At 38.4% G+C, this 16964-nt stretch overlaps 1 long non-coding RNA gene across 2 annotated transcripts in view; it reads left to right on the top strand.

The window, feature by feature from the left end:
• The window catches only part of LOC140501355 (uncharacterized), a 72451-nt gene that overhangs the window by 50820 nt on the left and 4667 nt on the right, over window positions 1-16964 (top strand). Inside the window, exon 6 of one of the 2 annotated variants that reach the window (XR_011966146.1) lies at window positions 1749-1917. The exons of the other annotated variant lie outside the window; for it this stretch is intronic. This is a non-coding gene — a long non-coding RNA (uncharacterized lncRNA). Of the gene's footprint in view, window positions 1-1748; window positions 1918-16964 lie in introns of those variants that run through there. 2 annotated transcript variants of the gene reach the window in all.

The following is a 16964-nucleotide window of genomic DNA, read 5'->3' as shown; positions in this document are numbered from 1 at the left end:
CTTTAAACTTTTCAGTGGAAAAGTATCTTATGGTCTGACAAAAAAAAAATTAGGACTGAGAGATTTTTCAATGGAAATTTCCACCCTTCTTTATTTTTCCAACTTGACAACCTCCTCAGAAGCTAATTTTTTAAATGAAAGAATACAATTCGAAGTGCTTTGCATTTTTTGTTGGTGGACACTTTCCAGTAGTAGATCTTCAAGGAAATCCCAGCCCTAAGGTTAAGTCCAGATAGCCACGATGGGGGATAAAGAAATGAATCTGAATTCCACAATTTCAAATTTCTCAGTCCTGATCTAATGAAGACGTTTGTGGTCTCCATGCTTCGTTGGTTTGTGAATGAATTCAGATTTATCTCAAACATTTCAGCCTGAGCAGGTGTGGAACCTTCTGCCTCAAGGCCATATGTGGCCTTCTAGGTGTGGTTTTTTGACTGAGTCCAAGTTTTACCGAACAAATCCTTTTTTTAAGGAAATTTGTTCTGTGAAATTGGAGGCCACAGTTCCCCACTCCTGCCTTATAGAGTATGTAACTTATCAGTGTTGATGTGTTTTCCATAGGTCTAAAAACTGCCTTCCTTTATTGCTTTATTTTCTAATTTGAGAAACTAGAGTGCTGCTAGCAATGGGAATTTTCAAAGAGTCCTATGACCCGGTAATGACGAGAACAAGAAGGAGTGCTTTGTTGCTTTTCCCCAAGATTGGGGAAGAATGGCTGGTCGAGGTTTGTTGTAAGGGAGAAGGAATTAAAGAAAGGAAGGGGAGGGAGCAGATTTCTTTTCCATCTGTCCTGCTAGTCATTCACAAGAGAGAAGAAAAAACCAAAAAGAATAAAGCCTGTAATTTAAAACAATTTGTGCCAGATAGCACAGCCTACTGTCTGTGGGTTAGTTAATAACTTCACTAGAGGATTTTTTTTTCCTGGTAGTTCATGGATCAGTGTGGAAATCCCCAGTGTGAACTGACTACAAACTTCATGGTGGATTGAAAATTAATTTAAAAGGAGAAGTAAGGAAGGGGGTGAGGGCAGGACATGCATACTTGGGAAAAACTGTTAGATGAGCTTGGTTTTTTTTTTTTTAAGGACAAAGAAAATCCCCAAGTGCAAACATTCTTTGAAACAGATTTTTTTTTTAAGATATGGGATGAAATAGTAAGCACTGAAGTGAAGTAAGTCATTTCTGGATAGTTATTCTAAAATGTCATTAACAAAAAGATGCATGAAAAAGCTATACTGAAAACCATACAAGAAGACACCTACAGCAAGAAGGCAAAAGAACTATTTAAAAATTAAAGAAAATGGAAAATAGCATTTAATTATGGAAGTAAAAGAAATGTTTCTATTAAACATACAAAAGCAATCATCAGGGACAAGAGACATTTGATTTTGCAAGATAAAGTTATGCACAATCAGTCAGCAAGCATTTATTGAGAGTGCCCAGCCCTATACCAGGCAATGGGGGATAGCCAGCACTTTGTCTAGCACTGTGCCGGGCTATGGGAGAGAGAAATGCAAAAATGCAATAGACCCTGATCCTGAGGAATTTGCATTCTTTCCAGGGAGCGATGACTACACCTAGAAGTTTAGATATACAATAACTGAGAGGACAGATGGAGGGATGTTGGTAGGCTGAAAAAAGGTCTCATGTTCCAAAGGAATAGAAGGAGGTGCATGGTGGGAGGGGGGGGGAAACTTTATATTGAAAATATGTAAGGAACCACTAACATTTTAAATTCTCTCTCTACAGTGAATAAATGAACAAAGATATGAATGGATAATTTTCAAAAAAACAAACAGATTATTAATAATCACTTGGAAAAAGCAGCCCCAGCTCATTGATACTTAAAGAGATGAAAATCTGAACAGCCAAAAAGACAGAATCTCAAATTACGACCTGTTTGTTAAGGCCTTTTTGGATTTTTTTTTTTTTAGATTAATTTGACAATATGTTGCATTGTCAAAAATAATCATATTCTTTGACTCAGTAATTCTATTGTTGGAAGTATTATGTGAAATTGTTGTGTTTGGTTTTTTTGTTTTGGGTTTTTCTTTAAAGAACTATCTTTTAAAAGGTGTTGACAGCAAGCTATATTTGTAACTGCAAAAACCTGGAAACAACCTAAATGTCTAGCAATGGGGACCATGTTACTTAAGTTATGGTATAAAAATGTATACAAGAAAGATTGGTACAGTAGGTAGAGAGCAGCCTTGGAGTTAGGAAGACCTGCATTCGAATCCTACCTCTGACACATAATAGCTTTGTAATCAATGCACCTCCTTAATGCACCTCCACCCCCATCATCCCCAAAACTGTCCACCCAGTTGCATATCTGCTAGAGGAGGTAGTTTCTACAGTAGGAGTTCTCCACCCTAATCCCAGATCCAAAAAAAAAAAAAAAGAACTGAAGCTTGGTGTACGAATAGGGGCAGCCTTGGAGGAAGAAAGATTTGGGTTTGTCAGGTCTCTGACACCTACTGGTTGTATGAGCCTGTACTTATCCCCTCACCTCTCAAAAAGTGGTGTTTCAGTCAATTCCAACCAAATAGGAAACCATAATGCACTTTAGACAAATATGAAAAATATTTTTTAAATCTGGAAAAATCTTCATGAAATAAAGCAAAGTTCTTGGTTTGTTTGCTTGTTTTTTAAGCAGAAGCAAAAAACAGCATATACTCTAACCATACGGGAGGCAAAATGTACAACAATGAATGAAAAAATAATTCTGATTTTTTTTTTAAAGGGCTGTTCATCTTACCTAAGTGAAGGATAACTTATGGATATCTTTCTTGCTCCATTTGTATCCACAAAATGTCAGGAGAACTAGATCAATGGTATTAAACTCAAATAGAAACAGAGCTGCTAATCCATACATAATGATGTGGGTGGGTCACATGGTGATTTAGTTCTCAAATGTAATATTAAGTTTTATTGTATTTTGGGAAAGATTGTTGTTGTTTGTCCTTCAATCTCAAAAAGGACCTTGACATCAGGGTGATGCTGTGACATGCAAGTAAATTGAATTTAAGTGAGGGAGGGCTATGCAAAGTCACCAACCTTACTTTCTCCTCCAGACCCATCTGGATCCAGTAGCCAAATATAGAACAAGAATGACTCAGGATATAGTGGGGGACCTTGGCCTTTTCAAGCTAAAATCTTTTTAAAAATCTCAGTTTGACTGCAGCAATGCCCATTCAATGATTAAGGCTTAATAAGAAAAAAAAAGAGAAGAAAGAAAAAAAGAAACTTACTGGATACAGCACTAGGCCTGGAATCTGGAAGACTCATCTTCCTGAATTCAAATTTGGCCTCAGATACTTACAAGCTTTGTGACCCTGGGCAAGGCACTGAACCCTGGTTGCCTTAGTTTCCTCATCTATAAAATGAGCTGGAGAAGGAAATGGCAAACCACTCCAGTGTCTTTGCCAAGAAAACTCCAGTTGGGGTTACTAAGGGTCAGAGGCAACTGAAAACAACTGAAGAAATTCTATTTTTATTTATTTTGTTAAATATTTCCCAGTGATGTTTTAATTTGATCTGGCTCCACTTGGGAGTGTGGTATAGGACACTTCTGACCTACAAGATTCTTCCAAACATGTTGTATGGACCCACTGTGACGGACTTACAGGAGAACATGGTGAAGAGTCACACAAGAGGGTTGCCTTCTGCATTCCTAAAGGGGGTGCATTGACTTTTTTCTTTTTTTAAAAGTTAATTTATTTTTAGTTTCCAGCATTCACTTCCATTAGTTTTCAATTTTCTCCCCCTCCCTCTCTGCTCCCTCCCCAAGATGGCATGCAATCTGATACAGACTCTATATATACATTCATATTAAACATACTTTCACATTAGTCATATTGTATAGAAGAATTAGAACAAATGGGAGGAACCATGAGAAAGAAAACAAAACAAAAAAGAAAATAGGGGTACATTGACTTTTTCAAGTCATACATCATATTCTGATAACACGCTTTATCCTATTTATTGGAATGTGTAGAAATGTATTTCCGCCCATCATGCCTGAATTATCACATATCTCCAATTAGTTGTATTGATATTTAATATTAAGTTCATAATATTAAGTTCACATCAGCTGTGTGACCCTAATCCACTCTCATTTAGTTTCTCATTTCCTGTTTTGTGAAGGAAGAAGACACAACCCCATTTTTACACACCAAAGTGTTTTTAATGAATACCTAAGTAATATTTTTTAAAAGTCATTAAGCTCTCAGAACTAGAAAGAAATGCAAGCAATACATGTATATATTTATGTACACATACATATGTGTGTGTATAGGAGACACTATGTGGCTAAGAAAAGTTAAGTCTTTCCTGAATCCCTTGTGCCTCCTCAAGGAGGTTTGAAGTTCACTGAGGAAGAGTTAAATAACCCTCCCCTGTGGTAAGTCCTAGCTCCCCAGGACCTATGTAATCTTCCAGATTTATAGTACTACTGTGGCTGGAGGTTGTGGGCCACCAGTTACATTTTGAAGGAAAAATAATGTCGTTTTGAAATTCTTTTTTGCCCAGTCTTGTCCTGCTAAATGTAAATATTATTTTAAAAGAAATATATGAACTAAAGAGCTTTTAAGATGTCTACATTTTTTTTCCTGAAAGTCTTTTCAGACTTTAGGGTCTGTATGATTTCACAAAGGAGTCCTATGTATCTCATAATCTTTTTTTAAAATATGCTTGAATTTAATATGGTAGTACAAACATTGGCCTGCTTTTCTGGGCCCTCCACTGAACTTGCTTTTTCTTCTGTGTATTTTTTTAAAGAGTCACTGACGATACTTTTTTCTGTTGGGTTTTTTTTTTATAACTATCACTATACTCTGAACATTTTCTCCCCTTGCCCACTAAAAACTCTCCTTTGTAATAAATAACTATAGTTAAGAAAAACAAATGGAGGGGCGGAGCCAAGATGGCGGAGTGAAAGCAACGACTCACCTAAGCTCCTGGAAAAACTCCTTTGGATATTTCTGGGGGAGAGTCTGACCAGACTTTGGAGGTGTAGAATCCAGTGGGAGACGGACTTTGACAGATTCGGAGCCCAGGCTGGACTGGAAGGTCCACGGGAGGGATCTGTTCCTCGGGGGTAAGACCCCGGCGCACAGCGCAGCGCAGCGCGGTCGGCGCGGCAGGGCGGAGGCGACCCAAGGGGCCCGAGAGTGGCGGGCGAGACCAGCGGAGCAGGAGATAAGCCAGGCCAAGTCAACGATATCAGCGCAACAGCCTTTGAAATCTTCAGCCTAAAGACGGGACTTCAGTGGGTCACTACTTGAACATCCAGAAGCTGGGATGCCGGAGTGATCAGTAAGTGCTCTCCCCTCCCCCCCGATGACCGTGAGGGAACCATAAAATTCTTCCCCAGATTGATCCTGGATCAGTGGGAGCAGCAGAAGGGGGCGGGTGGTCTCATAACACCAGAGGCTGGAGAGGTGGCAAAGGGGGATTCTTCCTACCGTGGTGGAGGCTATCTGGAGGGACAGACGACCCAGGGCAGAGAAAAATTCGCACTGAGACCCAAGCAAGCCTCAGACCGGGAGACGAGCCCCAGGAGGGGCGGGAACACGCATTAGCCTCTAGGCGTGCCCCAGCCCTCCAGGGGAAAAGGGAAGACAATAGGGAAGCTGGGATCACCATCCCCCCGGACCTTGCCTTTGCCTCAGGCCAGCTGAGGAGATATCCTGAGACCAGACCACACCTCCCACACACCTATCAAGCTAAACCCAGGGTTGATCTGGGAAACAACAACAACAACAAAAAAAAAAGCCTGCTTTTAGCCTAGACAAACATCAACTCAACTTAAAAGATCTGTATCTTCTGACTGAAAGAACCAAAAGCTACAACACTCAGCCAACATCATGAATCGGAAAAAGCAGACGAAAAGTGAAAAAACCATAGAATCTTTCTATGGGGATAAGGACCAAAACACAAACACCAAAGAGGTCAGAGCTGAGACTGTACTTCCATCTGAAACCTCAGATGGGAATATGAATTTCTCGCAAGCACAACTAGATTACCTGGAACGTCTGAAGAAGGATATAAAAGAAAAACTGGCCAATGATTTTAAAACCATAAAAAAAGAATTCACTGATGAGAACATCAATCTGAAAAAGAAAATTGAAGAAATGGAAAAGGAAGTTCAAAAATTAACTGGAGAGAATAATTCCCTAAAAGGAAGAGTTAATCAAACGGAAAAGGAAACTCAAAACCTAATAGGGAAAATTGATCAGATGGAAAAGGAAACCCAAAACCTAACTGGGAAAATTGGTCGAATGGAAAAAGAAGTACAAAAATTAAATGGAGAAAATAGCTCCTTAAAGGGAAAAATTGGCCAGATGGAAAAGGAGATGCGAAAGCTAACTGAAGAAAACAATACGATCAAGATTAGAATTGGGCAAGTAGAAACTAATGACTCAATGAGGCAACAAGAGTCAGTCAAACAAAATCTAAAGAATGAAAAGATGGAAGAAAATCTAAAATATTTAATTGGAAAAACAACTGACCTGGAAAATAGATCCAGGAGAGAAAATCTAAGAATTATTGGCCTGCCAGAAACCCATGATGAAGAAAAGAGTCTGGACAATATCTTCCAGGAAATCATCAAGGAAAACTGCCCAGAAGTACTAGACTCAGAGGGCAAAATAGTCATCGAAAGAATCCACCGTTCCCCACCGGAAAGGGATCCCAAACTCAAAACCCCAAGAAATATAGTTGCCAAATTCCAGAGCTATCAAGTGAAGGAGAAAATACTACAAGCAGCCAGAAAGAAACAATTTAAATATCAAGGTCACACAGTCAGGATCACACAGGACCTTGCAGCTTCTACATTAAAAGATCGAAAGAATTGGAACCCAATATTCCGTAAGGCAAAGGAGTTGGGACTCCAACCGAGGATCAACTACCCAGCAAAGTTCAGCATAACATTTCAGGCAAGGAGAAAGTCATTCAACGAAATAAGGGATTTCCAGAGCTTCCTGACCAAAACACCAGAACTCAATAGACAATTTGATCTTCAAATGCAGGTCTCCAGAGAATCATAAAAAGGTAAACAGAGGGGAAAAAACAAAAACAAAAACTTGCAACTCAATTAGGGCAATCTGATTACCTCCCTGTAAGGGAAGATGCTACCTGTTAATCTGGAGAACTGTGCAGCTATTATGATAAAAGGGATATATGTAGAGGGAACGGGCATAAAGTAAATGATGTCATGGCAAAAATATGATTTAAGTATGAGAAGGGAATGTAATAGGAGGTGTGGAAAGGGGGAAGCAGAAAATGGCAAATTATATCACAGGAAGAAGTACAAAACCATAGTAGAGGGAAGGAGGGGAGGGAGATGAGCATTGTTTGAGAGGTACTCTCATCTGATTTGTTCAAAGGAGGGAACAATAACCTTAAGCAGATAATCCTAACTAGCTCTATAGGTAGTAGGAGGGGAAGGGGGAAGAAAGGGGAGGGTGGCTAAAAGGGAGGAAAGAAGCAATAAGAGTAAAGGGGAGTAAAAGGGAGGGGGGCTAAAAGAAGGAGGGGAAGGCTGCAGGAGGAGGGGGAGAAAAGTGAATACTATTGAGGAGGGGAAGGGAGACGGGAGAGTTAAAAGCACAAATGGTGGGAAAGAGGGTGGAGGGAAATACACAGATTGTAATCATAACTGTGAATGTGAATGGGATGAACTCTCCCATAAAACGGAGACGGATAGCAGAATGGATTAAAAGCCATAATCCAACAATATGCTGCTTACAAGAAACACATTTGAAACGGGGGGATACACATAGGATAAAGGTCAAAGGATGGAGCAGAATATATTGTGCTTCAGCTCATGTAAGAAAGGCAGGAGTAGCAATCCTAATCTCAGACAAAGCAAAAGCAGAAATAGATCTAATCAAAAGGGATAAGGATGGAAACTATATCCTACTAAAAGGCACCATAGACAATGAAGCAATATCATTACTAAACATGTATGCTCCAAGTGGTATAGCATCCAGATTCTTAGAGGAGAGGTTGGGGGAGTTGAAGGAAGAAATTGATAGCAAAACTATACTAGTGGGGGACCTCAACCTCCCCCTCTCTGAACTAGATAAATCCAACCTTAAAATAAACAAGAAAGAGGTTAAGGAGGTAAATAAAACTCTGGATAAGGTAGATATGATAGATCTTTGGAGAAAATTAAATGGGAATAGAAAGGAATATACCTTTTTCTCAGCGGTACATGGAACATTTACAAAAATTGACCATGTACTAGGACATAAAAATCTCACAATCCAGTGCAGAAAGGTAGAGATAATCAATGCATCCTTTTCAGATCATAATGCATTAAAAATTACATGTAATAAAAGGCCATGGAAAGAGAAACCAAAAATCAATTGGAAACTAAATAATCTAATTCTAAAGAAGGATTGGGTTAAAGAAGAAATCATAGAAACAATCAACAACTTCATTCAAGAGAATGACAATAGTGAGACAACGTACCAAAACTTATGGGACACTGCAAAAGCAGTTATTAGGGGAAGTTTTATATCTCTGAATGCTTACATAAATAAAATAGAGAAAGAGGAGATCAATGACTTAGGCTTGCAGTTGAAAAAGCTAGAAAAAGAACAAATTGAAAATCCCCAAGTAAATACCAAATTAGAAATACTGAAAACCAAAGGAGAGATTAATAAAATTGAAATAAAGAAAACTATTGAATTAATAAATAAAACCAATAGTTGGTTTTATGAAAAAACTAATAAAATTGATAAACCTTTGGTTAATCTGATCAAAAAAAAGAAAGAAGAAAACCAAATTACTAACATTAAAAATGAAAGGGGTGAACTCACCTCCAATGAGGAGGAAATTAAAACAATAATTAGAAACTACTTTGCCCAACTTTATGCCCACAAATTCGATAATCTAAACGAGATGGATGAATATTTTAAAAAATACAAATTGCCCAGATTAACAGAAGAGGAAGTTGAATACTTAAACAACCCCATCTCAGAAAAAGAAATTGAACAAGCCATCAATGAACTCCCTAGGAAAAAATCTCCAGGGCCAGATGGATTCACAAGTGAATTCTATCAAACATTTAAAGAACAGTTAATTCCAATACTACATACACTATTCTTGAAAATTGGGGAAGAAGGAGTCCTTCCAAATTCTTTCTATGATACAAATATGGTTTTGATACCCAAACCAGGAAGAGACAAAACAGAGAAAGAAAATTATAGACCAATTTCCCTAATGAATATAGATGCAAAAATTTTAAATAAGATTTTAGCAAAACGAATACAGCATCTTATCATGAGATTAATACATTATGATCAGGTAGGATTCATACCAGGACTACAGGGCTGGTTCAATATTAGGAAAACTATTAGCATTATCGACCACATCAACAACAAAGCTAACAAAAACCACATGATTATCTCAATAGATGCAGAAAAAGCTTTTGACAAAATACAACATCCATTCCTACTAAAAACATTGGAGAACGTAGGAATAAAGGGAACTTTCCATAAAATAATAAGCAGTATCTATCTAAAACCTTCAGCAAGCATTATATGCAATGGGGATAAGCTAGATGCATTCCCAATAAGATCAGGGGTGAAACAAGGTTGTCCACTATCACCACTATTATTCAATATGGTACTAGAAATGTTAGCTGTAGCAATTAGACAAGATAAAGATATTCAAGGAATTAGAATAGCCAAAGAAGAAACTAAGTTATCACTCTTTGCAGATGATATGATGATTTACCTAGAGAATCCCAGAGATTCAAGTAAAAAATTACTTGAATTAATAAACAACTTTGGCAAAGTTGCAGGGTACAAAATAAACCCACACAAATCCTCTGCATTCCTATATATTAGCAACAAAGTTCAACAGCAAGAGATAGAAAGAGAAATCCCATTTAAAGTTAGGGTAGACAGTATAAAATACTTAGGAGTCTACCTGCCAAAACAAACCCAGGGACTATATGAACACAATTACAAGACACTTTTTGCACAAATAAAGTCAGATTTAAGTAAGTGGAAAAACATTAGTTGCTCATGGGTAGGCCGTGCTAATATAATAAAAATGACAATTCTACCCAAATTAATATACTTATTTAGTGCCATACCAATTAAACTATCAGACAATTACTTTCTAGAGCTGGATAAAATAATATCAAAATTCATTTGGAAAAACAAAAGGTCCAGAATATCAAAGGGACTAATGAAAAGAAATGCTTGGGAAGGTGGCCTAGCGCTACCAGACCTTAAACTGTACTATAAAGCAGCAATTATCAAAACCACTTGGTATTGGTTAAGAAACAGAGAGGTAGACAAGTGGAATAGACTTGGCACTCAAGATGCAGTAGGCAAGGAATATAGCAACCTTCTGTTTGATAAACCCAAGGACCCCAGCTTCTGGGATAAGAACTCATTGTTTGACAAAAATTGCTGGGAAAACTGGATAACAGTGTGGCGGAAATTAGGCATAGACCCATACCTGACACCGTACACAAGAATAAAGTCCAAATGGGTACATGATTTAGGTATAAAGACTGATACCATGAATAAACTGGAGAAGCAAGGAATAGTGTATTTATCAGATCTATGGAGAAGGGAAGAATTCTTTACTAAAGAAGAGATAGAATGCATTATGAAATGCAAAATGGATAACTTTGAGTACATTAAACTGAGAAGTTTTTGCACAACCAAACCCAATGCAACCAAAATCCGGAGGGATGTAATAAATTGGGAAAAAATTTTTACAGCTAAGCTCGGGGATAAAGGCCTCATTTCTAGAATATATAGAGAACTGACCCAAATGTATAATCATACAAGTCATTCCCCAATTGATAAATGGTCAAAGGATATGAACAGGCAATTTTCAGAGGAAGAAATTAAAGCTATCTATAATCATATGAAAAAATGCTCTAAATCACTATTGGTTAGAGAGATGCAAATCAAAACAACTCTGAGGTACCACATCACACCTATAAGATTGGCAAACATGACAGAACAAGAAAATGATAAATGCTGGAGAGGATGTGGGAGAGTTGGAACACTAATTCATTGTTGGTGGAGCTGTGAGCGCATCCAACCATTCTGGAGAGCAATTTGGAACTATGCCCAAAGGGCTACAAAAATGTGCATACCCTTTGACCCAGCAATATCGCTACTAGGACTATATCCCCAAGAGATCATAAAAATGGGAAAGGGTCCCACATGTACAAAAATATTTATAGCAGCACTCTATGTAGTTGCCAAAAACTGGAAGTCAAGGGGATGTCCATCAATTGGGGAATGGCTGAATAAATTATGGTATATGAATGTAATGGAGTACTATTGTGCCATAAGAAATGATGAACAAGAAGACTTCAGAGAGGCCTGGAAGGACTTATATGACCTGATGCTGAGTGAAAGGAGCAGAACCAGGAGAACTTTATGCACAGCAACAACCACAGTGTGTGAGAGTTTTTTCTGGTAGACTTAGATTTTTGTAATAACACAAGAACTTCTGAAAAAAAAAAAAAAATCCCAATGGTGGACCTCAAGGCAAAAAGCCTTCCACACTCAGAGAGAGAAATATGGAAGTCACTCACATAATGTAGCAGATCATGTTTGTGTATGTGCATCTGTTTGTGTATCATGTTCTGATTTGTTATACGGATTCTTTCATTTATCTTAGTCTGACTACATAGCATGACGATAGTGAAAATATACTCAATAGGAAAGTATATGTAGAATCTATACAGAATTGTATGCAGTCGTGGGGAGGGAGGGAGGTAGTGGGGGGTGGGTGGGGAGGGATAAAATCGCAATTGTATGGCAGTGATTGTTAAACATTAAAAAAAATAAAAAAATTAATTTAAAAAAAAAAAAAAAAAAAAAGTAAAAAAAAAAAAAAAAAAAAAAAAAAAAAAAAGAAAAACAAATGCACCCATTGGCTGTGTCTGAAAACACATCATTCAACTGCATTTCTATTCCGTCACTGCTGTGCCAAGAGGTGGGAAGCAAGCTTAGTCATTTGTCTTCTGGCCATCACACAGAGAGGAGTTCTTCAGTCTGTCACTAGTTTTTCCTCTCAGAATGTTGTAGTAATTGTATGAATGGCTTTCCTGATTCTGCTCACTTCACTCTGCATCAGCTCATCTAAATCCTTCCAGGTTTTTCTGAGTCTTTCCCTTTTATCATTCCTTAAGAGATAATAATATTCTATTATATGCACGCGCTTTAATTTCTTCATTCCCTTCAACAATTAATGGACACTCACTCTGTTTCCAGGTTCTTGCTACAACAAAAAGTGCTTCCATAAAAATTTGTATACATATGGGTCCTTTCTGTCTTTCTTTGATTTATTTGGGGTATAAGCCTAGTATTACCACTGAGAATATGCACAATTTAGTGACCTTTTGAGTATCATTCCAAATTGCTTTCCAGAATGGCTGGCCCAATTCGCAGTTCCACCAGTAGTGCATTACTGTGTCTCTGCTTTCGTAAGACCTCCAGAAATAATTTTCCTTTTTCGTCATCTTTACCAGTCTAATGGGAATAAAGTGAAGCGTCAGGATTGTTTTAGTTTCCATTCTTCTTGTTATTAGCAATTTAGAGCATTGCTGATAGCTTGCATTTCAGCTTTTGAAAACTGCCAGTTCATATCCTTTGACTACCCATCTATTGGAGAATGACTCCTGTTCTTATACATCTGTATCAATCTCTTATATTTCTTCATTTTCAGATCTTTATCAGAGAAATTTGCTGCAAAGGCTTTTTTCCCCAGTTAACTATTTCCCTTTTATTCTTAACCACATTGATTTTGTTTATACAAAAACTTTTAAATTTTATATAACCAAATGTAGCAAGTCTTAGGACTTACTCTCCTGCTCCACATGTGCCCTAACAGATTAGGACCACAGAGCCAACTGGCTACATTTCTCCTCTCAGAGTTCTAGAGGTACTCTTGAAGGACAGTGGAATTTTCCTATTACCCTAACTTCAAGACTGTGTTTGTACATATTTTATAATCTGGTAAATGTGATGTGGTACCTCAAAGTTGCTTTGATTTGCATCTGTCTAATCAATAGTGATTTAGAGCATTTTTTCATATGACTATAGGGCCAGCTAGGTGGTGCAGTGGATAGAGCACCAGTGTAGAACTAGAGGACCTGAGTTCAAATCTCACCCCAGACACTTGACACTCACTAGCTGTGTGACCTTGGACAAGTCACTTAACCCCAATTGCCTCATCCTGGGTCATCTCCAGTCATCCTGATGAATATCTGGTCACTGGATTCAGATGGCTCTGGAGGAGAAGTCAGGCTGGTGACCTGCACAGCCCTCCCTCACTCAAAACAAGTCAAGTGCAAGTCATGTCATCATTTCTCTGATGGCAAAGTCTTCTTCAGCAACGAAGGATAAACACACACACCCAACATCAATAGCCAGTGATTGCTGCCCCAAGCTAAATACGCAGTAGGTAGAGTACTTGGCCAGGAATCATAAAGTCGAGTTCCAATTTGGTCTCAGACACTTACTAGTTATGTCACCCTGGGCAAGTCACTTGAAGGCTATCTGCCTCTATTTCCTCATCAGTCAATAAACATTTGGGTTTTTTTTGTTGTTGTTTTTGTGAGGCAAAAGGGGTTAAGTGATTTGTCCAGGGTCACACAGCTAGTAGTTTCAAATGTCTGCAGTCAAATTTGAACTCAGCCCCTCCTGACCCCAGGACCAGTGCTCTATCTACTGCGCCACTTAGCTGCCCTTCAATAAGCATTTATTTAACCACTATGTGCTAGGCACTGTGCTAAGTACTGGGGATATAAAAAGAGACCAAAGATAGTCCCTGCCCTCAAGGAGCTCCCAATCTAATGGGGGAAACAGCAAGCAAGCAAACACGTACAAACTGTCTATAGGATAAATAGTAAATAAATAAGAGAGAGAAGGCACTCGAATTAAGAGAGGTTGGGAAAGTCTGCCTGTAGGAGATGATATTTTAGGTGAGACATAAAGGAAGCCAGAGAAGCCAGTAGCTGGTGATAACACTTAATATATTTTTGGACTTTAATAAGGATCAGAGCTTGAATTAATCGGTCAGAAGAGCTTGGACCTAACAATCTCTTTGTTCTCTGAAGTAAACTCAGAGAATACCTATTCTTATGTCAACAAGGCCAGATGGGGCAGACTTAGCATACTTTATGAGAACTTTAACCAAGACAGCATCTTGAATAATGGGATTTTTTCCATATCTTAATATTTTATGGACACATACTATGTTATAGCATGTTAATGGCAAAGAAAATACAGATATTCTGGATTATAATTTCAATTGAAACTTTGTCAACTCTGCTACTGTATTTACAACCTATTCAATTAAGAAAATTCCTTTCTCATGGTATAGTTAAAACATATAGAGACCATAAATCTGAGGGACACAGATACCTGGGACTGTCCTTAGACAGATTTAAGTCTAGTCATTCTTGTAACATTCAGTCAGAGCTTTCCTTCTGACTCCATGGCCATGTAATTGCTAGCTCTAAAGGAATAAACCAATAATGAATTTAGCCTGTTTGCCTTTTTTAACCAAATTTTCAGGTCTGGAGATTGCTGAAGATAAGAAGCGAGAACATTCCAGGCAAGGGGAACAGCCAGAGAAAATGGCCAGAACTGAGACATGGAATGTCTCATTCCTGGAACAGCAAGGAAGTCACTGTCACTGAATTGAAAAGTCTGTGGAAAGGGATAAGATCTATGAGGACCAGAAAGATAGACGTAGGGATAGGTTTTGAAGGGTTTTGAATGCTTCACAGAGAATTTTGTATTTGATCCTGGAGGTGATAGGGAGCCACTGGAGTTTATTGAGAGGGAATGTGACAATATAATAGATTAAATGAGATATTTACACACTGTTTGGTACAATGCCTGGTACATAGTAGACACTTAAATAAATGTTTATACTCTTCCCTTCCTGGCCAAGACTTAGCACAGCACCTGTCAAATATTAAGTGTTTAATAAATGTTTACTGACTGATTAATTTTTCAGTACCAGGTTAGTGTCTCACCAGGATCATTTAATCAGTTGATATTTCCTCAATAACATCTATAAGCAGTTATCACCAATTATCTTTTACAAAGAGATATTTACTGGGAAGATAAAACAAAAACAGGAATATGTATACATCCCCCGGTACTGAGGAAACACTCTATTTTACCAGCCCTATCCCTGTGAAGCATGGGCTTAAACTTCAAGAAGTAGCTACAAACCTTCTCTCCACCACCAAGTTCACTGTAGGTTACAGCAGAGCCAATGGAAGAGTCATTCCTTTTGCTTGTAGGATACAGTCTCAGCTCCCAGATTGATCTTTCTCTGGACAAGGTCAAGCAGGTCACTCTACAGACCTAGTGTATTCCTGAGCTAAGCTGCTAGACCTTTGGTAACCCTTCCAACCTCTGGTGAGGTCAAGCAAAGTAGGATCTTTTGCTGTTTTCATTTTAGAATAATCGAGAAGTATAATGCCTCTATTTGAATGTGATTCAAGAAGGTCTTCCCCACCCATTGATGGGCCTGTCCATTGAGGGAAGCTTGATTAGGGGAGCTGTTTTGTAGAAGGGTCCCAAGTACTTTTTGTTTTTTCTATTAGCACTGAGTCAGAGGGTCATGCCCTCTGGCTCTGAAAAGGGTAATAAATACTCCAAGGTGAGGTTTGACTTTGGGGTTTAGTTTTTGGAAGAAGTTTTGTGTGCCAGAGGGCACTCTGGGAAGCCGCTAAGGAGCACCACCCCACACACTTTGAAAACTCAAATGTTGGTGCTTCCCTCTCTGGTAAAGATGTATATATGTTAATGATCAGGCAGTTTGGAAGTGTTGTCTGTTAATTTTTTATTTCCCTGAAATTTTGTTTTTGATTTTCTGCGATACCTGTTTGATTAAAGTTATTGTGAACCCCTCAAAAGTTGCCTTTCCTTTTTAGAGAAGCAGATCAAAGAAATTGTAGCAGGCCCCCCTGTGTATGTTGGGGTGCTTACTGATACACCTTTAGAACTTACACATTCACAGACTATATCTCTACGAATATTCATCTCAGCACTGGGAAGAATAGACACAAAGAGGCAAAGTATTTACAGTCATTTGTCAACCCAAGTGAGAAGAATGAGATTTGAGGCTTCTCTCTCTACCGGGAGACTTACAGCGTTGTTCTCTCTCGCTCAAAATCCATTCTAGAGAGAAAAAACACTAATTTTCCCCATTCAAACCTCTTGTATGCTCTTTCATTTCCAGCTCTGCAGACAATAAAAAAGCTTTTCTTCACCATATAGTAAGTTGACAGGAAAGTCATAGTATACCTTCAGGGGTCAGGGTCCCTCCACTGTAAGCTGGCTTCCAGAAGTCAGCTCAACAAACCCTATACATGGGGGTAGCTAGGTGGTACAGCAAATAGAGCACCGATCCAGGAGTCAGGGCACCGATCCAGGAGTCAGGAGTATCTGAGTTCAAGTCCAGTCTCAGACACTTGACATGTACTACCTGTGTGACCTTGGGCAAGTCACCTAACCTCAATTGCCTGGTCTTCCCCTTCCAAAACGAACCAACACTGCACATAGATTGGCAGGAAGCAAAATACAGCGCACATGCTCTGAGGACTGGTCTCCCATCAGCCAGTCTCTTATACATAAAATTGTCTTATTTTCTCTCCTGTGATTCTTTCTGTGTCTTGTTTGGTCAAGAACTTTACCCCTCTCCAAAACTGTGACAGGTATCTCCTTCCCTGATCCTCTAATTTGTTTATTAAATGACAAATCTAGGTCATGTCTCATAGTCTTTCCATTACATATGTGTGTGTGTGTACACACACAGACATACACACACACACACATATATACTAAGATATATATGGATAGAGATCTCAGTGTACATAAATAATGAAAATATATATTAAATATAATATATATAAAATGAAATGTGTTATCTAAAGATGATTGGGTGACTGAG

Source organism: Notamacropus eugenii, chromosome 4 (assembly GCF_028372415.1).
Source record: "Notamacropus eugenii isolate mMacEug1 chromosome 4, mMacEug1.pri_v2, whole genome shotgun sequence".
Classification (NCBI taxonomy): Eukaryota; Metazoa; Chordata; class Mammalia; order Diprotodontia; family Macropodidae; genus Notamacropus; species Notamacropus eugenii.
Note: the sequence above shows the minus strand (reverse complement) of the source record. Positions and strands in the feature narration are given on the sequence as shown.